General features: G+C 39.5%; 1 protein-coding gene across 1 annotated transcript in view; it reads left to right on the top strand.

The window, feature by feature from the left end:
- AHRR (aryl hydrocarbon receptor repressor) overlaps positions 1 to 22,241 on the top strand; it is an 85,040-nt gene that overhangs the window by 27,918 nt on the left and 34,881 nt on the right. The window lies entirely within an intron of this gene.

Genomic DNA, 22,241 nt, shown 5'->3' with positions numbered 1-22,241 from the left:
GTCAAGGAACTACTGTATTACCTATGTTTGCTGTATGCCAGGAGGAAATGGGTGCACTTGAAAAGCCAAAATGGTCACTGTCTTTCAGGACAAGAGAGATTCAAAGTTTAAAGTGCTGAATAAAGCTGTACTAGGCTACGCTTTGTTTGTATAGTTGTCTGGCACATCACAAAGGGAAAGCCAAATGTGCGTTTTCAGATGCAAGTAAAAAGAATTCTTCCAAATTCAAAGATATTTTGAGTTTCTTCTGTTGCTGAGGAGTTCACAAGAGCAAAATTAAGATTAGTGAATTAATAATGGAAATCCTCTCTAGAGCTGTTTTTTAAAGAAAAGGAAAAAAGTCCTATGACCAAAACTTATAGGTGGACTGCAGAGAAAAACAGAAGTATTTTTATGGACATTATTTTTCCTTTATTACTCTTTCTTATTTCTACTCTTTATGATGATCCTTTATATATATATTTTTTAAAATTTATTAATTTTTTTTCTGTTTTTGGATTTAATGACAGAATAATATCTGTTGGTTGCCTTTTTGCTTTTAAAATGCATTTTAGTATAAAAAAATGCCAGTTTGAAGAGACTTTGGCTGGCTGCAGGGCATTTTACAAGGCTGACATGAGATTACAAAGGGTGATATCACTGATAGCAGGAGCCTCCCATGTCAGCTGTGGCAGGTGTTGCCCAGCCTCCAGCATCCTGCAGTCGACAGAGTGCCTCTCTCACTCTTTAAACACACACCTGAGTGCTATGTTCTCTTCCTCTAAGCCTGACTTTCATTTCTCTTGCATTCACAAGCAATAATATCTCTTCAGCAGTCTTTGCTACACTTCTGCCAGAGTTTCTAAGATCCATTGTGGGAACTCAGCACAGCATTCCTGATGTGCAGAGTCACCGAGACCACCCTTGGGGGGCTCGGAGGTCCTGGAACGTTGCCAGAAGTGTTTGGTGGTTGGACTTTGATCCTGCACAGGACGTAACAGCTGTATGAGGACGGGAGGATCACACGGGGATAAATGCTGAAGAGATAGATTAATTATAGTGTGAAATACAGGTTTTGGAATTTCGGTACGGGGGGGTTTTAAGGGACAAGATGGATGAATTAGGGCGTATCCTGTCCTTCTTCTTCTTCTTCTTCTTCTTCTTCTTCTTCTTCTTCTTCTTCTTCTTGTCATCCATCTTTGATGGCGGTGGTGGCACTTTGAGATTGGTTCCTACTGAATGTGCACTTGTCAATAAGGGTAAAAGGTATTGGGGAGAAAAGAAGAATATCTTAAACGTAGTTTTTGGTATAAAGATAAGTGACCGCCCCGAGGGCAGTCAGTGTGCTCATGACTGGCTTGCTGTGCGGACCTCTGTCAGGCCAAGAGAAAATATTGTAGATAAGAATTAATAAACAACACTGAAGACTGAAAAACCTGAAGATTCCTTTCGTCCTTTGGAGCGCGGGCTGCCCCAAGGCCATCCCGAGCCTTTCCAGGCCATTAGAACAGCCGAGGGACGGGACAATCCATTGTCTCCTTTTCTTAAAGGGATGAGATAAAAGGAAAACAAGTAAAGCTAGGCTGTGTTATGCTGAAATGTTCAGTGTTCCATGTTTTGAGACATTTAATTTAATCCTCGAATTACCTAATTGAACACATAGCTTGTGTTCCCTTCATTCTTATTTTTAAATGTTTACATCATGAAACTAAGGTTACAGAAATCATTGTTTATGGTAAAGGAAGGAAACTACATGCCATTTTAAGACACGAGAGCAGGCTGGAGCTTCAGAAGGGTGGAGTGGAGGAGAGGTGAGCTGTGGAAACTGAGCTGAGTGAGGAATGGTTGCAAATGTTTGGGTGAGGGCAGAATCTGCTGTATCCCTCATGAACATCACAATCTACTTACTGGTAATTCTGGAGAAAAAAGGCAGAATCTGTTTGTTTGTTTTTTTTTTTTAAGCAAAAACTTTAGTAGCATGTCACCTAAAGGAGCAAACAAGCATATTCGTCCCAGTGTTTCAATTTTTGTCGTGATGAAAGAGGATAGAAGAGCAGAAATGGATTGTTTGTGGCTTTTTAAATCAAAGGATGACACTAAACTGGGAGCTTATAAACATTCTGAGGACAGAGAACAGACCAGTGGCATACAGAGATGTTAGAAAATTGGATAAAAAACATATCTAGAAAAATGGCTTAGTAAATCTGTACTAATTCACTCAGGGAAAATTAATCCAAAGAAACTGGTGTTCAATAGAAAAGACAAACCTGGAACAGAGAAATAAAAGCAATAACCAAAGAGGTACAGTGGTCAACAAGTTGTTCCATGCCTGTAATACAGTATGTTGACATAAACAAGAAAGCTAAGTGTGGATTTTGGTCTGTTTGCCTAGAGGCAGCATGTCACTACACAGGAAAGTTATAATCCCTCTCTGCATGAGACCAGCATGACTCCATCTGGAATGGAGCTTTCTGTTGTGGGCATCTCCTGGTCACAAGGGCATTGGTACATATTAAAGGGTTTGGAATAAACACAGACAAGAAGTGACTATAAAGTTGCATGGGCAAAAAAAAAAAAAAAAGAAACAAAAAAAACCAACAAACAAACAAACAAACAACCCCCAAAAAACTAAAGTTAGCTCAATTTATATTCTCCAGCTGTTTCTTCATAGGAGGAAAAGACAAGAAGGGGAGGAATTACTCAGGGTATTGTGGAGTGGCACAGTGGAGGAACCAAGGAATGATGATGCCCAAGATGAAATCTGACTTGAATATCAAGAAAAAACATATCTGTAATGAGTTCTGTTTGCTATCCAATATTCCTGAAGTGGACACAGTGGAGATTCAATACATTCAATTTTGTAGACTGCAACAGACAGTACTGTGCATAATTTGTTAAAAAAAAAACCTATTCTTTGAGTTTTGAGGAAGTTAAGCTTAAATTTCAGGTTTTTAAAATATGCTTTTAAGAACATTGCTTACCATAAAAAAAAAAAAGAGTAGTGTTACTTGACACGTTAAGTTCATATGTGACATTGCGTATTCCACCCATAACAGGTCAGCAATTCCCATGCCAGTTGCAGTGGCACACCTTCAGCAATGCCAGAGGTTTCTGGACACACTCATTTCCTTACCACTAGGTGTCCTTTTAGTAGCTACTCTGCCATAGTCAGTGCACAGCACAAACGTGGTTATGAAGATCAATAGCCAACTGGAGGGAGTAACCTCACCATATTGACCTCAAGTGTGACAATGGTTGTGCAGAGAGTTGGGTATTAGTGCATGGAGAACATCCATCAGTCATTTATTCCCATTTTAGTGACCATTAGAGGTTAGCACCTTAAAGCATATGACCAGTTCATCTTACTTGACTGATTTAAGCAAAGGCCTGGTTCCTTTCAAAAATTTAGACCTGGTTGTTGAGACAGATATTCCTAGGATTTAGTTTAAGTCATTGTGGTGAATTCCCTCCCTCATTCTTAGAAACGTTTTCTTTTTGCTGTCTACTTATTTAAGATTCTCCATATCTCTGTTATCGGTTGGCAGAGGCTCTATTAATAGCCCTGCTCCCCCCAAGGTACAGGCATTCAGTCATTTTGCATTTTCCTGATAAGCACTTCAAAATGGCCTGCAGCAATAACCTTCCAACCTCACCGGATCTTGTGGATGAGGCAGCTGGGTCTGAACCAGGGTTAGCTGACGGCTGAGAGACATCAACTGCTGCAGGAAACTGTGACTGCCCCTTGGCCCTGACAAAGACTTGCCTAGGGTGGGGCTCCTGTGAGCATGGAGAGGCACTCAGTGTCTGTGACCACTTGAGTTTGCTGGGCCTCTGTCTCGGACGTGTTCCATCTCAGTTAATTGTAGTCTGCCTTCCTTTACCACTCTTGACAACACATCCTTTAGTATTTCTCATTCCTCAGTTTTTCCACTGGTGGGGAAATGGTGGTCTTGCTCCACTTCCAAACCAGCCCCATTTTGTTGGTTGTTTAACTTGTTCCCTCCTAGTACAGGTAATGATTTAGTAAATAAATGTTAGAAGAATAGCCCCTTGTCCTTTTACCAGCTCAGGTCCTTTCTGAGGGAGAGCTAATTTATGTTTCCCAGTCCTTGTAATGAAACCAGCTATGACAATTTACACCGACACAGTTACAACTAGGGCTATATAGTTCCTCATCTTTTAGTTCTTAGTGTAACTAATCTTGTATTAATACTCAAATTCCACTCAATCTTTTCCTTTGACATCTCATTAAGTAATGTTAGACCTTTTAACCATAAGCATTTCTGATAAATGATAGATAATGTTGAATATAGTCTTAGATGGGAAATGTAGAGACCTCAATATGGATAAACATTTTAATTTCAAACCCTTTACTACATAATTTATATAAAGCATAATTTAATTTGATAGCTTGTTATTTTGCCCATCTGGACATTTTTGCACACACACATATATATAGTCAAAACCAGAGACGTGCATGCAAGCACAGAAGCAGTGCTTTCCTGACAAAAATCTCCCTCCTGTATTATTTTGAATCTCTGTGTTTATTGCAGACTTCAGTGCCTTCTCTGTATTTATTTACTTCCAGACTTCATTTGATTTTGAAAGCTAAAAATCCTGATAGATTTATGGATGACTAAATATGGACTGTAGAGAGTCACAGATGAACTCTGTGAATAAATATCTTAAAAGTTTCTGTAAGTTTTATATTTAAACTGCAATCCAGATCTTGCAAAATTAGTGACAGTCAAGCATGGAGACATGTTGTTTGACCTGCCTTAGACTACAGTTATATCTGGATTATAAAATGAATTACAGTAGAGTTTGAAAAAATTGTCTACAAATCTTTGTTCATCTGTTTCCATGCAGAATTAAAAAATTTAGGGAACAGGCCTGTAGTGAACCTTCCTGAGTAAGCTATGCCTTAACCTGAGGGTCATGGTCTAATATTTTTGCAAATCTGCAACATGGCTGATTTAATACCTTCCTTTGCAATCCCTAAAATCCCAGCTGGAAGTCTCCTGCTTCGGTTTAAGCCCCTTTTCTGTAGAAAAAAATTGTTGCCATTTCTCGTGGTACCTCAGCTTTTACAGCCATGGAGGTGATCCTAGCAGATGGAAGCAAAAAGAGGCAATAAACACTAAACTTTTTTGATTTCATTGTCTGTAGCTCCCCTTCCGCTGAGTAGCAGAAATCTATTTTCCCAACCTTGTATGGTTAAAGGGCTTCCAGTGTGATTTTTGTAACCTTCCCCTCCTTGCCAGATCTGATACTATACATAGGCCTTACTCTTTCCCTTCTTATACATTTGCTCTTTATTTTATTAATTTTTAAAATAGTTTTTCTGTGAGCTTCCAGCCACTGAAGAACTCAAGATTTTGTTCAGGTGGTCTTTTCTTACATTTCTCATTCTTCACTGCCAATGAGACAGTTTATACTTCTGTCCTATATATTGATTCCCTGAAAGAACATCCAGCTTCTGTTTCCCTTAGATATGTGCCCTCTGAGATTTTTTCCAGGTGTACTGAAGTCTCCTTCTTGTTGTTCCTCTGTCTTCCTTCCAATGCTGTAGCTTGGATTGCTGCTGCTGCTACAGGAACCATTAATTCCAGCATTTCCCAGTCACTTTCACCAAGCTGCCCTATCTGCCTCTAACCCATTTCTCCCCTTCAATTAAACCTCTTATATACATACACACACACACACACACACACACACACACACACACACACACACACACACACATATATATATATGTGTATGAATATATGCATAGATATAGGTATAATTTTTTTTTAGGTTTTTTATTTTCCCCCTTTTCTGACAGAGTAGCACACACTGACTGTGTGGTTTCTGTTTTTCTTCTGATTTACCATTTATGTTAGTGAGTCATTTCCTTTTACTCGTCTATGTGTTTGGTGTGATCCAGTTCCCATCAACATTTATCTTTAATGGAAATTGAATTTATCCCTTTTAAGATGAAAACAACAAAGGATTCCTCCCAGCTGGCCTGATTTTCAGTATCCTCAATTACTTGCAGCATGTTCCAGCTTTGTTCTCCTCCTACAGTGTCCATGGCTGTTACTCTCCTAGGTCAGAAGCATACTACTGTGGCTGAGATTCCTCAGGTTCATTCCTTAGACGCTTCAGGCTATTATTTCTTGTAATAATTGAATATTTGGTGCTGCAGCCCCCACTGCAGACCTGTTTCTGGTGTGACATGCACGACCCTTCAGCGACACAGAAATTTAAGGTTTTAAAACCTGAGATGGGTAAAGAAGCACAGAGTGATCTTGCTGTTAGTGCATAATCTGCAATGTAATGCCACTCAGCAGTGCTGTAGGAGTGCTGCCCACCTGAACCAAAGCTCCTGGTCTGAGGTTCCAAGGCTGCTCTGCAGCGCATGTACTGTGGTTCTCAGGCATCTCTTTCTACCCCACCATCTCTTCCTAATAATTCTGTTTTCCCAGAGTTTTCTTTTCAAACTCTCAGTAATGATTTTTTTTCCTGGAATGAAAAATTCTGGTTCTTTGGTATAAATATGTTTTTTAGATTTTACTTTACATAAGCATGGCAAATTTTTCCACAACAAGATTCAACTGATCCTTAAACTAAGTTCATATGGTTGAGCTTACTATTACAGTTATGGCCTATATTGGATCCATTTCCATGGGAAAAATTCATCTTTCATTTGTAAGCCAATTTCAGTGGCCTGAAGCTTTCCCTTAAATTTAAAATCATAGTCTTAGTGAATGACAGATTCACAGATAGGTTGAAGATTCCAGGAACCTCTGGAGGTCGCCTGATCCAAGCCCCCTGGTGAAGCAAGGTCTCTGAGAACCAGTTTCCCAGGACCATGTCCAGGTGGCTTTTGAGTATCTTCAAGGATGGAGAGTCCACAGTGTCCTTGGGCAACCTCAGCCAACACTTGGTCACCCTGACAGTGAAATTGTGTTTCTTGATGTTCCTCCTGTGTTTGACTTTGTACTCGTTTTCTCTGATCCTGTCACTGGACACTTCTGAAAAGAACCTTGCTGTTCTTTCCACCCTTCCTTTAGGTATTTATACACTCTGATAAGATCCAGCCTGAGCTTTCCCTTCTCCAGGCTGAACAGTTCCAGCTCTCTCACTCTCTCAGCCTTTCCTCATAGGAGAAGTGCTCTAGTCTCCATCAATTTTGTGTCCTTTCACTGGACTCTCTCCAGGTCCTTTATGATAGATATATTTAGAACGGATATAGGAAAAATAAAATAATAAAAAATCTGAAATAGCAATAAATATTATAAGAAATATTCATAAGAACAGGATAAGATGCCTAAACCAACAACAACAAGAAGGAGGAAATTATACCTCATTGATTCCATATCTTCATTCCCACCTATTTTTTCTTGGTATGACCCATATATTGATTTTCATTATGTAAATAACTAGATGCTTTCAGAATTTCCTCAAACTTTTTTTTCTTTTTTTAATGAAACCAGTACTTTGAGACACAAATCAAGGATTCAATTTGTGTTCCTCTGATTAGTTAGGGTTGATGCTTATACCTTGAGTTAAGAATCCCCCAATATATTTGAGTTTTTTATCAATAAGAAGTTTGGTTTTTAAAGACATTTTCTACTGAGTTAGAGCATTCCCAGTCCTGTCCTCTGAAATTGAATGTCTGAGTGAATTTTTTTCTTGGAAGAGAAATAAGGACTTTTCTTTTTTGAATGCATAGAAAAAAATATTGCTGTAGTCCACGGTTGTAGCTTAATTAGATTGTAAGCATTTCGGTAGTTTAGGTTTCTTAGGACAGCATATTCAACGGCTTGTACTGAAAAGAAACATTCATTGTCAGAGTGGGTAACAGGTAAAGTTATTCCTGTGGCTGTGTTGAACTGGCGTATTCAAATTGCACCAATATTTGGAGTGTTTTGGCCAAAAATGGACTGTTCATGAAAGAAACATTTTCCACTCTCTACTGCTCTCTAATTTTACCATCTTTTTAGCAATAGAGCAACTGGAAAAACTGGAAAAACTGTTCTTCTGCATAAGTGGTATATAAGTAAATCATTGAAGGAAGACCTACTGCAAAACATTGTCTAATCAAGTGCTAAAATACTACATCAGTGAAATTTTAGTAGAAGTGCCAAGACTTTAGGCAGGATGGCGGCATTCACCCATTCCTGAGATTTGGCAGGATTTCTTTCTAGAGAAGCCACTGCAAATTGAATCTCCTTCACATTACCCATTTTCAAACATTATTTTTACTAGATTTTAAAATATATTTAATTGCCAGGGAGACCATTTTATTGGGACATATTACTTATACTAATGGGTCAATATTTTCTCTTCCCCTTGTTTCCTGGGAACACCATTTATTCCATGTGACAAATAACTGAGGCTGTTTTGTACTAGAGGTCCTCTTGCATAACCTGGAGATCTCTGTCCTTGGAAGGTCTTTGCCGACTCTTGGAGGAGAACTGTGTCTGCTCTTGCTGTCTTGTTGTAAGAGGGTTTACCTCCTTCTCCTGGCTAGCTTTCTCTTCAGTTTCCTGCAAACAAGATGGGTTTTGTAGGATGAGTGTTGATTTACAAGCAGGACTTACTTCAGAATGAAACTATGTTCAGGAAGAACAAGACAAATTTAAATTGCTTGAATTCCCATAACCTTTGAAGATCAAGGGAACCCATCTGTGCAACACTACGTTCAGCGTCATGTTCTGAGACTGGCTCTAAATTCAATACTTCTTTTTTTGTGTAATGGCAAATGAAGGATCTTAGTTTCAGTTGTAAATAAGTTTCAGATATTTTCTGGTGCTTCTTGGTGCTTGGGTTGTTTATATTACCAGAGCTATTACAAGCTCAGAGCTGTTAGACTGATTTGGTCACCTGCATGGGAAAGGCTGGACTACACGGATTTTATGCTGTCCTTGGGAAACACACCATCATTAGGATTCTTCTTGCAGAATTTCCTCTTGTAGTTCTGGATCTGTATCTCATGCAACTTTTCTATTGCTGGATGCCATCCAAATGAACATCCCTGTAGGCTTCAATGTTTCTCTTGCTGTTATCAAGAGTGATTAGAAAAACCAGGGAGCTGGAAACGACAAGTGACATGAGGGGCATCTTTGTTAGATTTCTCCTGAGGGCATTTGGCACTGGGAGAGTTCCACTGTTTGTACCAATAATAGAAGTACACTCAGGACTAGACACATGGTCAGCCACACACACGATGCCTGAGTTTATAGGTGCTCCCACAAACCACAGCTTCTACATTGCTCCAATGCTAGGGGAAGTCCCCAAAATACTGTGAGCCATTGAGTGTGGGTCTTCACCTTTCTGCAGCTTGCTCAGTCATTCTTAACCATTTTGATTTGGTAGGCTTTTGTGCTCAGTGAATTTGCTTAACTCACACTGTGCATCTCATGTTGCATAGATGTAAATGAATGTGGCAAGGGTGTGTAAATAAATGTCTTAAATGCAAGTGGCAAGGGAAAATCTGGGTACATCTAATCCAGGAGACTGATATACACACTGTATTTTGCATTCAGTGATGTTCATCTTGCTTGTGCGCTGTGCTTGCTTAATCCCAGATCTGCAGCTAAGGCCCTTCTTGGCCCAGCCTGGTACCAGCTGTTGAAGTTCTCTCACAGCCCTGCATGGCTCAAATTCCATTATCCTGACTATAAGTAATGGACTTTCATTGATCTAATTCTCTTGAGTTAAATTCTGTTTAGATCTTGGAGACTGAGGAACAACTTGGAGTTTAGTTCCACTGTAACCTATGTTTTCCTTGGATATGGAAACAAGACTGGTTTTCATAAAAAGAAAAGTGGACTTTTTGCTTCAGAACTTGCTAGCAATTTCAGTGATTATAGAACACACTAGCAATAGTTTTGTCCTTATCACTTATGCAATGGATGGGAAGGAAAGCATTCCCCCAGGCATGAACTTTGGATTGGTTTACACTTGTTCTCAGCTTCATGAGTGATTACCATCTCTGAGAGGAAGCGTGTATCTTTACTGTCAAGAAAATGATTTATTTTGTTTCTCATTTTAAACACAGATATGTTATAAAGGAAAGACAATACCTCTTATCCAACAGAACAAGGAATTTAGTTTGGCATATTGAAATTGTATAGGACTTTGAAGACAAAGAAGACAAATAGTTTTCAGCTAGTGAATAGTGTGGGAGATTGTCCTCTTCACTTCCCTTCTCACTTTCCTACTTTATGGCTACAGCACATAGTAAAGCTCTGCAGAGAACTGTGATACAATGAGGATCACAAAATCACAGAATCATTTAGTTTGGAAAAGACCTCCAAGGTCATCAGGGCCAGCCTTTCACTGTTGACCACCTTGTAAACTAGACCATGGCATTAAGTGCCATGTCCAGTTTTTCCTTGAGCACCTTCAGGGACTGTGACTCCACCACCTCCCTGGGCAGCCCATTCCAATACTTAATGATCCTTTAGTGAAGTTCTTCTTAATGTCCAACCTGAACCACCCTAAGTGCGGCTTAAGTCTGTCCTCTCATTGTGTTGCTGATTGCCTGGGAGAAGAGGCTGACCCACACCTGGCTACACACTCAGGTGGTTGTGGAGAGTGATGAGGTCCCCCCTGAGCCATATAAAATATGAGTAGGGGGCTGGTTACTGCAAAGCTTGCCTCACTTGGCTATGTGGTTGTCCTACAGTTTGGCTCAATGGATCACTCTGAAGGACTTGTCTTCATTTAATTGTGTTTGGTTTAGTGTCTTTTTCATTTTATTAGAAAGAAAATCCCATGTGACTAACACAGATGATTCTCTTCTCTATAAGGTAACAGTAACATATTAGTCAGCTCTGAAAGTTCCCCACCAAGAAATGAAATGCAAGTTGTTTAGGTGAGGCACAGCAGATTTCCCTTTAAAAGTCCAGTTTTAATTTCATTACACTTTTTGGTGCAATACTGTAGATAATAGAACTGACAAATTTTCTAAAATCTTGACATTGAGTAGAAGCAGAATGCATATCAGCAAACTTAGATGCTCAGTAAGAGAAGTTGCAAGCAGACTTTAGGACTTCTTTTAAAGAAGCTCATCATTACTTTTTTGAAAGTGTGATGCTATACATCAGTCTTGCTGAAGTATGTATCATATGAACTTACCATGTCCCTAAAATTCTGTTGAAATCTCCTCAATGCATTTCCTCTTTATATCTGCATGGAATATATGAAGTTGAAGGTACATAGGAAGTAAACATTTGTTATAATAAGAAAATGTCCACGATTCCCATTTATTGAACCTGCAATATAAATTGGCTATTTACATATTGGAAACAGCTGAAAGAAGTTAAGAGGACTGAAAACAAGCAAAGATCAGATCTAAATCAAAAAACAACAAATTCTAAGGTTTTGGGTTTTTTTCTAGTCCATTGACAACTTTATAACCACTTTGCCAATTGTATACAGGCAGAACGTCACCTTATAGTAATCTTATCTATTCCCCTGACTATTTCAATGTCTGTGCAGAAAATGCTATCTTCTGTATGTTGGTATTATGTTGTATATCAGTGTCATTGAAAACCTGTCACAAACACTCTATATTTTGTTCCAAATAATTTATTAAACCAATGTTGTGCCATCAAATGACCCCTACAAACCTTGTATGGGAAAATGGCACAATAAATAATGCTTTATTAAAGCATTTCTTGAGAGGATAAATAATTCAGCCTAAATAATGTATCTTGAGCTGGTGAATGTAAGGATTTATGTGGAGAATATTCTAATATGTTATTATAAGGACCATAACAGTACATGGAGAAAAATGAAATTGTATTTCTTCCTTCCATGCTTTTTCTACACTGCATCTACACCGTGGCATGTAGGAAAAGGCTGTACATCTCACAGCAAGTAATATTTGTAGAAGGAAATTAGCAATATTTGAAATGAATAATTTTTAGAGGTGCAGTCATGCCAGGTGCAGAATGCTCTCAAATTACAATGGGTTATAGAGGTTTTGATTGTTTTCATCACTTCTTCAGGACCACCAGAACTGTATTAAACCCTAGCAAAGTAGGGTTTAATGTATGTCCCCCTAAGGGAAGAGCTCTTTCTTCTGAGCCAAACATACTCAGTAACACGTCAGAGAGTCTGAAGATATTGCACATTGCAACATACATTCTTCATTTTTATTGATGCTAGCAAGCACTTTAGAAATTTTTAATAAGTCTGGCAGTAAGTTTGTGCCATATCATTTCAGGACAGTTATGCACCCTACATTTGTTGCTGCCAACTTATGGTTATGAAAGTGGAGACAATGTCAGTTTGAAGGTTACTTTGCCATCATACCTTAAAAGTATCATGGTAGCAGCTGATAGTGTCTTTAAAACCAGTAGGGTGGCTAAGATTGTCACCCTTGTAAGCATGAGCTGGGAGGAGAGGTCAGTTTCTGGACAGAAAATGTGCCCCTTGCAGCAGCACTTAGTGCAGGGACACCGAGTTCCAAGAGGCCATTTGGAAAAGAGGAATTTATTTATCTTTGTCTAGTCAAGTCTCAATCTCCACACAGGGGTCGGCTCGCTTACTTTAGATACCGTAGCCTCAGCAGATATTCCGTCTTCCGACTCTCTCAAGATTATGTTCAACTAGTGCAGTTTTTCCAGCCAGAGAAAAGCTGCAAACTACAGTGTGTGACTCTTCATCACTCTTGCCGAGTGCCAATACAACAGCATGTGAAAAACATGTTGGGGAAGACTTTGAAGCTGTAGATTCCTGCGCCCTGAGCTGCCTGTATTGGAGACTGGGAAATGTAACAGAAAGTTTCCAAGAAAAGACGACATTGAGAAACTTAATCTCCTTTCCACTGAGGCAATTTGCCAGGAAAGACCTACTGTAGGCAAAATTTGGGTAAAAAGCCTCTTCTCGGAAAACAACAAGTTTGGTTGGGGAGGAAACATAAGGACAACTGGTCATGTCCTTAATTCCTTATTATGTTTTGCTTAACCTTGGCATTAGTGGAGTAATACAAGCCAGGCTTTCAAAATCTGCCCCAGTGTTTCAGAAAACACATCGCCCAAAGTTATTTTTCAGAGTCATAACAAAAATACCATTGAAAAGGTTAAAGCCTGGGAGGTGGGAAGTCACACCATCCCCACACCAATAATTTGGCTGGAGAATGTTTTGTGCTAGTTAAATTGGGGAACAACTGACCATATTATAGCCTGATTAGCAGTGGTGAAGGCTGCTGGAGGGAATGAACACTCAAAAGTTAACTTAGATTTATATGGAGATAAAGTGATACATATGAACAATTTGGGGGACTTTATCAGCGTACTTTCATGTTAAGTTTTAATTAAATCTGCCAATCTTCTTTTTTCTTTTTATTTTTGCTGTTTAACTTGGTGACTTCCCTTCCACCTCTTTCTCTCTAGCAGCTAACTTCTCTCATCCACCTAACTTCTTTGTAAAATTTTCTCTTTTGCATCTTCCTCTTCTGTAGATTTTCTTGTTTTCTCCATATAGGTTTTTGCCCCTTGTCTTTTCCCATCTTTGCTACAGCTACTTTTTGCTACTTTTTTTCTATATTCCTTGCCCAGCTCCTAAAAACACTTGGTTTCATCTGCTGTCTGCCATTCCAGAACTGGATCTCCATCTCTCCTCTCTGTTAACTGACTTTGGTGGGAAAGCAATGATGTCCTTTTTTTTTTTTTTTTTTTTTTTGCAACAAGACATTGTTCTAGTCTTCTATTGGGTGAAAGCAGGACCGGGCAAACCTCTTTTCTATTCTCCTCCATGAGGGCCTTTTGCCCTGAGAGATCTGGGTGTGGTGAGCTCAGATAGCCTGCTGATGCTTTCATTGCATGGGCCACAGGGAGGGGATGTACCTTTCATTCCCTCCCCTACAAAGAGCCCTACCACAGCGTCAAGATGATGAGAATCACTGGAGCAGAGGGATGAGCCTTAGGGCGGGAGGGGGGAATAAATAATGGCTTGTTGTCAACCCTCCCTTCTGCATTAGGCTGCCAGATGATTGCTTATTCCTTGCTCCCACCCACATGCTTCATGCCACCACCAGCATTTTTGGTCCTTTGTGGCTGAGGTTGTGGGCTAGTCAGCTGATGAGTCAGCTCCTGTAACCAGTGCTTTTCCAGCTCCACATGGCAGGGATAGCTTGGGCGGAAGAGTTTCAGCCAGCACTCCCTGCGTGGAAGATGGGGGCTGCTTGGGCACGTCAATTGGCTTATTTAGAATTTCACCATTCTGCAAATAAAGGGCAGGTTTCCAGGGGTGTGCAATTCATCTCCTCTTGTTGTCTTTGCATATGCTCTGATGCAGGAAGTTTTGGAGCTACACCCTGTATACCATCTGTTAGTACGGGAGCGTGGAGTGAATGGGAAATTCAAACTTTGAATAGGTCAGGAAATTCAAAGTTTAGTTCTCACAGCAATTAGCTGCATGTTGGCCTCAGATGGTACCGTAGCTCATCGGGTTAATGCACAAAATGAATCTTGCGCCACAGCTGAGCTCCTGCGCCGCAGCTGAACTTGGCACTGGGGCCGAGTGGGAGAGGAGAGGATCAGAGCTCTGAAATACCTTTGTGCCTCCTCAATGCTGGGCAGGCCTGGGCCTCTTTAGTGCTTCCCAGGGGTCAGAACACCCTCCGGGAGTGGCGCACGCAGCCGCTCGCAGCTCATGTCACCTGGGGAACATCTGGCCAGTGGAAAATGCAGCAAGCAGAAGAATGTTCCAGCTGCCCCGTTCCCATCCTGCCTTGACTCCATCCCCTCCCGGCTCTGTTGCCGTGGCTGGAGCGCAATCATTAGGTACTCCAGCTCCTTCCCTCCTTCTCCACACCAGGCAAAGGCCATGCTGTGCTGGGACAGGCTGAATGAACCACCACGTGTGCAAGGCTCAGCCATAGCTGGTGACTAAACCACTAAACAATTGGTTTTAAACTAATTTCTACAACTGCACGGTTTGCTGTCCTTCTCAGTCTGCCTAGTACAGGCATATTTCCAGGCATCCTTCAGTGGTTCTGACCAAGCTAGACCTTAATTTACACTGCAGTAATAAAACACTCTTTTCCTACTCTTCCAGAAAAATCTGGCCATTTTCAAGTATGTACAGTATGTTGGGGCAGAAAGACGGTGAGGGTAGAGGCAATTTTGTGAGTAAGCTTGCTATAATTTTTATAACAAAGTTACTCAGGAAGCCTTAGGTTTGAGTCTAATAACTGCAATTTGTCACAGTACTTAAACCTATTTGTAATGAAAGAATACCTCTTAGTAGCTATTTAAAGTCAATTTATTAATTGAAAATGATTTATGGTACACTAATCTGAAATGGCTTGATTTTGAATTATTAGTTGAGGTATCAGTGAACTCTATTATGTTTCTCTGGATAATTTTCAGATTAAATAAAATCCTCCACTAAGATAAATTTCTCTGGATATTTTTCAGATTAAAGAAAGTCCTCCAAAAAAGGACTAAAAAAAATAACATATAGGCAGATTTGCAGCTAATCCAAATTACTGGATGCATGTTCTCTTATATGTACAGATCTTTCAACTATCAGGTGCAAGATATTAGGAGCTGCGGAGGGAGTGAGGAAAGCTTGCAGTTATTATTTGGAAGCTGGCACATGAGAAGTCATTGTTTTTCCTGATTTCACTGTACTAAATTACTGACTAGTTCTTCCTCTAGAATTGCAGATCCAGTGGGACTTAGACACATGTATTAGCTGCCTGCTTGCATCTCCTTAGAAAATGGAGCAATTGACCACACTGTCTTTGAGTAGGAGATGTCATATTCTTGAAAAAAGATTAGAGATATTTTGTTTGATATAATAGAGGTTATAAACAGGACTTTCAGAAAGGCAAGACTTTTTAGGTACCAGCTCTGTGGCCAGACTGGCATGCAGAAAAAAGCTGAGCAGCAGTGTTCTAGCAGCTGCTTACCCTCAAATGTCCATACATCAAGTCATTCCTCCAGTTAGCAATTATTTCTTTGCCAGCTGTCTCCAGAACATTGTAATTTGTTTGTATAGGTAAGGTAGCTCAACAGCATTCTCACGTGTCTCTTTCCATAGATAGAAAGGAAAAATTTCCTTGTTAATTAAATTCATCTCCTACTACTTGCATTAGTATCCAATGCTGCTTTTCTCTAGATAAACTTCTTGTGCTTCAGCCAAAGTTCATAAACAGGGAAAAGTCTGTTTAGGCAAGAGTTGATCCTGTATATTTTTAATTTCCATGGGAAGTTGTTGCAGTGATAAATGAATGGGCACAAATCAGTAACATAAGATTAAAGGTAACATCTTCAGGAGTCTCAGAACTCTTTGAAAGTGTGATTTATCTTCAAAAATGCCTATAGCTTCATCTGTACTGGTACTGTCAGAGGTCGCTCTAGAGGTTGTCAACCCCCTCCCTTTATAGGCTGATGTCTTTGCCTCATCACCTGCACCAAATTTTGATTGGGCTGAGAAGCTGCAGTGATGCTCAGCACCTGAGGTTAAGCCTGCCTCTGTGATGTGAGTGCACCGCGCTCTGACAGTGAGGTCCGCCAGCAGTAAAGTCACAATTCTCTGTCCAGCTTCCAACCTAATTCCTCTCCATAAATACAGGCCAGACCTGGAGCAGAGATAAGGCCAGTTTTGGGGTGTCATTGATTTCATATCAAAGCTGAGCTAGAACGTTATTTCTGTCAATGGGAAACCGCAATGCAGATGGGAGAGGGCCTCTGCCACTGCTGGGTGAGGATACACACCAAGGTCAAGCCTAAAGTGTAAAAAGCCCTTGTTTTGGATGGAGCCAAGGGTAGTTAGCCTGTGACTGCATCTCCAGAATCCCTGAAACTGTCTGTAGCATGTACGGGCACACCTCAACAAGCTTTCACCTGTTTAGTGTGCCTAATAATAGCAATGAACTTGCAGGACAGTGCAAACTGCATCCCACACTGTGAGTCGTCAACAGGCTTAGTGCTGTGCCCTCATTCCTATTGTTACTTTATTTAAGCTGGATTATAAAGCTGGTTTGGGCAAGCCTGTTTGTGCTGCCATTAAATGAAATGTGTCTGCACACTAATCCTCACAAAATATCAATGAGCAATATAGCCACCATAATTTTTTTTTTATTGTAGGATTCAATGTAATTTAAAAGCTTTTGAAAACTTCATTTCAGATAATTAGTGCAAATAATTAATGATGAAACAACAACGGTTGCTTTCATAGCGTTAACTGCTTGTGAAAATAGGCCAAACCCCCCATTCATTGGGTAAAGTTGACTTACCATAAGAGGAAAAAATATTTTTAACTTTTTTCTTTAAATTCCTCACTGCCTCTTATCACCCAAAGTCATTCCAGCCACCACCTGCAAGGCATGTCCATACAACAGATCACTATATTGGTAATTTGTGGGATACTTGGCTAAAATAAAGTAGACTCTTCTGACCTAGGAACAAGCTCTGACTGGAATTTATTGTAATTTCATAATATTCCTTCAGAGTCAATTCATAAGTCTATTTCCTGGTTTACTATTTCCATATCATTGTGTTTCTCACAGTGTGGCAGGGCAATGTTTAATTCAAGGCAATCGTATTTGTTGTTTATTGAATCTAATGTTTGTTTGACTGTTTACCATGACTTTTAAGTATCTCAATTAGCATAATACACAGTAGCACCTGTTTGACAAATATGGACCTTTAACATGCTAGAAAGGAAGAGGCTAACTAAATACTTGCAAAAGGTGCCAGTATCATTTAAAAGAACTGTAGAGCTATTTAGCTTCAGTTTTTATTTAATTCTACTCAGGCAACAGCATTCCATCCACATAAAAGTTGAAGCTGTATGTTTCTTCCCTGATCAAACTGAAGTAAAACAGTCCCATGACATATTTGGGGGGAATCCCATATGACAATACACGTGTGCCTTGTCTCTGTGAGTGCTGAAAGGATGAGCTGCCTCTTTAAAGAGCTTCTGTGAACCTGTGCTGTAGTAAGCTCTGGTAGGCGAGGGGTTGCGTGACTGCAGCAGACTCATTTGTGACCTCAGAAAAGTGGTTATGAAAGTGATCTCTTGATCAGAGGAATAGAGCTCTGCTGCCTGCCAGACCAGCAATGCAGAAATGAGCCTCCTCCCTGCAGATCTGCCCCGGCAGGAGAAAAAGCGCTCCTTTTTTGGATGCAGCATAATGATTCCTCTGAAAAATTCTTGGGCTTAAAACAAAGTGTGCTCTGGAGTATACACTGCCTCCAGTTAAATTTCACATTTTTTTAAAACATGCAAGATCATCTTTGCTTTTTGCTATTTGTAGTTTTCGCTTTCTTCCTCAAACCTACTCCTGTTATCCTTAGTGTAGAGCTAGTAAGACTTGTTTTGGTGGTTATTGGACTGACTCTGGCAGTAAGCCACAGTGTATATCCAATGGAGATCATACTGTAACTGGGGGAAATACAATGGAAATGAATGTTTATGTCACATGATGAGTATGAAACAGATCTAATGAATCAGTAGGTAAGAAATCATTGCTTTTCATCCAGAGACCTGAGACAGAATAAGAAGCACTAGAAGTAATTTATGTATCATAGTTCTCCTTATACACATTATTCACCTGGCATTGATCACTCAGTGAAAGCTGCAATTGCCTATTACTGCCTAGAAAGTTGAATGCATAATCCTATATGTTTCATGAATGAGATACAAGATACCTGTCCTTATCCCATAAGGAATACTTGTTATTTCTTTGGTAGCTTGCTATGAGTCAAGGCAACAGGCACCTTTGTAGGAGTCAGACTTGCCTGTTCAAGTCAATGACACATACAGAAGAGTTGAAACTGAAGAAAAGGTTGTATTTTATTAGCTAGGACTTTGTTTCTGAAATACAGAACATTGGTTTTCCTTATCTTCAAATGGGACAAATCCGATAAGAACTCTGTGCCTGCCTTGTAATTTTATCGCTATATCTAAGTATTCTCTGGTTTTAAAAATTGAAAAGCAAATCAAAGCAGGGAGAAAATTTATAATCTTAGAGCATTTAAATGTCACCTTTCCTGCCTTTTATAAAGACAAAATTTGTTTATTATGCTCAGAAAATTTGAAGGTCCTAATTCTGGCTGTTTAGGGACCATGGCACTTTTAAGAAACTTAATTTCTCTGGTGCTAAAAATGCAAGCCCACTTCTGGTCTGTTTAGGGTCTTTGGCATCTGCTTGGGATCTTTTTCTGAGTATGGAACATGGCTGTCAGGAAAGGCAAAGCAAAACCTTTGTGAGGAAGTGAAAAATAAAGGTTATTGTAGTAATTGAATACATCGTGTGCATTCATTTTATACTTCTACAGAAGGTTCCTGTTCTGCAAAGAAATTTATTTTTGGACAAACCATAGTGTCTTCTCTGCAGGACCTCTGTCTTATGAGGGATTCCAGTTGGGAACAACATCCATCTGTTTAGGTAGCTTTGCAGGACTAGTTTTTGAATGCATACATTAAAATATTAATGCGGATAAAAAGACATTTAAGAGATCCAGGGATTGTAACATTATGAGTTTAGGCTTCTGGCAGTTCTGTTGTCAGATAGTTCTTAATTTTGAGTTTTTAGGTAAGATTGTCAGGCTACTAGTTTTCTTCATCATTCCAAAAGGTTCTGGAATACAGCTCAATATTTTAAAACTACCCTGGAAATTGATTCTGAAATAATTTTTAAAAAACTTTCAGATAATGTCCGTGATGTTTCACTTGCCCTTATCTTGTCCCAGCATGTGTTTTTACTTCCTGAATTAGAAAATCCAAAGCTTAAGGACCTCCTCTCAGGCATATTTTTCCCACAGCACATTGGGTGCATTTGACTTCTCAGGGCTTCATGCAGTCCATGTCATCGTGGCAACATCCATAGGCAGCAGAGAAGGCCAAGCAGAGCAGCTCTGCCTTAGAAAGAGAGCGCTGTGTTCTGTGGGGTCTGTGTGTCTGTCTGTTGTTGTGCAGCAGTGAGCTGTGATATCCAGCTGATTTAAAGGCAGAGATTCCCACATTGCCTCTGTCAAGCATGTTTGCTTCTTTAAAGTACACTGGAAAGCAAACGTGGCTTTGCCTTTAATATTTGACACAGCAAGGCTGCTATTTAAATCAGATATTAAAGAATTGTTCTTCTGTTATTCCTGACTCTAAAACTGTTGAATCCAGATTTGGTTTTCTGGGTAACACATGCACATCCTGTGCACTAAGGTCTCAGTGTGAATATTTTAGATGCAGTGTTTATTTCATCTTAAAGGTTTCCTTTATCCTCTCCAGACTGTGTGTATTGGCTATTTTTAAACAGTCTCTTGGATGATATACCGATCTATTGACCCATGCTCTTGCAACTCTCTTCTAGGAGATACTGACTTAAATTCCTCTTGGAACCTGCAGGTGTGTCTTTCCATGTGTCTTTCCTCCTGTGTCTTTCCATGCAGCATGGTGCAACGAAAATTATAAAGGCACAAGAAATTGAGCAGTGGAAGATCAAGAGACAGTCTGTTTGAATCACAGTCCTGGAAAAGAGGTTATCAAATCCAAAAAGGCTAGCAAAGATCATGTAAATCTCACATAAGTTAGTCATTGTCAGTTTGTTTTAATCAAGAAGAGGGAGACATGCTTTCTCATGCATTTTCCTAGTTATATTTGTTTTCATGCTTCATCTTTGATCTGAGTTTGTCCTTCAGTGGTTGATTACTAAATGTTCTAAACTACAGATTGAAATTGGAGGGGGTAAAATGATGCACATCTTCTGTAACTGATAGAGACTAAAAATATCCTGATATTCTCAAGGTAAATGTGTTATCAAGACTTCATTGCATTTCTTCTGTAAAATGCAATCCTTACAATCACCTTTCCAAAAGTGGGAAAGATTCCTGTAGACTTCAATTGCTTATTTATGAACACATGTAACTTTCCTCTTAGCTGTCTTTTCAGTATAAAGGGATTTTGGACTTATAACTTATGTTCATGAAAAGTATTTCAGACTCAAGTTTATTTCAATAGGCTGTTTATCACTGGAGAATGTTTTTTGTTGGTTTTGGATGCAATAATTAGTCACAAGCTGCTCTTTCATCATATGCTTAAATTTAGTTACATACAGGCTTTCTCATAAGGTTCTGATTTTTCTTATTGTCACTTCTGTGATATACTTTGTTTCACGTCACAGATGCTGCTGTTGTGCATCTGTTGTTTATTTTCCGTCTGCAACAAATTTTGTGGACAAGGCCATGGCATTGCAGTGAGAATAAAACAACATAAGAGATGCACTACTGTGTCACACCAGTGGTCCATCTAGTCTGGTATTCTCATCTTCAAAACTGCACTCTTTTATCTACTTTAAAGCATTCTTGTGCTGGTGTTACAGGGCACTTCACAGTCCTCATATTGTGGGTTGGGCAAACAGCAGTTCCACATTCAGTTTATCCACTGCCCTTATAATTTTGTAAACCTCTGTTGTGTCTCCCCTAGTCCTTCTCAGTAAAAGCCACAGCCATTTTAGCCTCTCCTCAAAGGGAAACTGCCTCTGCTGTGGACATCAGCTTCCAGTGATGTATTATTTTCACTGGGAGAATCAATCCTGAAAAAATGATCTAATAACAATTAAATAGTATGAGCCATATCAAACAAGGACAACATGCTTGGGCCACAGAGGGAGAAAACACCAGGAATTCAGAGGATATAGAGAACCCATTTTTTTAAATATATCTGGATGAAGGAAAATATGAAAAGCTATTCAGACAAGAAGCCATTATGAAGGATATTTTGAAGAATGGGGAAACTCTTCAAGTATTTTTCATAGGTCACGTGCTCCACAGATCCTAGAATCAATGTGTCCTGATGTGCTGTTCCTCTGAATATGTACAAATACCATGATCAGTGGGATTTGCTGAGATCCCACTCAAGCAATCAGGAGGTAACAGCTCAGAACACACTGCAATACACTTAAGGCTCATTGTGGATCAGTTTGGTGAAGTCACGAATGAAAATATTAAACTTTGTTCATTGTGCATTCTGAGGGCTTTAACTCTGGAACTAACCAATGTTAAGCAGACTTTCTAAATACAGAATAGTTCCCTGAAATTAATTTTTTTTCCTACTCTTAACTTATGCTGGATATCAGGATTCTGATTAATGGACATGTAATTTAAATACTTAAAGGTGCAAGGAAGAAGTGTGGGAATCATCTTAATTTTTTGTGAGCGATGTGGGTATTGATTTGAAACTGGAATAAATAGTCTGCAGATTTCTTACTCAATGTTGCTGATAAATCAGGCTTGCAATCCATTTTGTGG

This window comes from Zonotrichia albicollis, chromosome 1, assembly GCF_047830755.1.
Source record: "Zonotrichia albicollis isolate bZonAlb1 chromosome 1, bZonAlb1.hap1, whole genome shotgun sequence".
NCBI lineage: Eukaryota > Metazoa > Chordata > Aves > Passeriformes > Passerellidae > Zonotrichia > Zonotrichia albicollis.
This window is presented reverse-complemented; position numbering and strand designations above follow the sequence as displayed.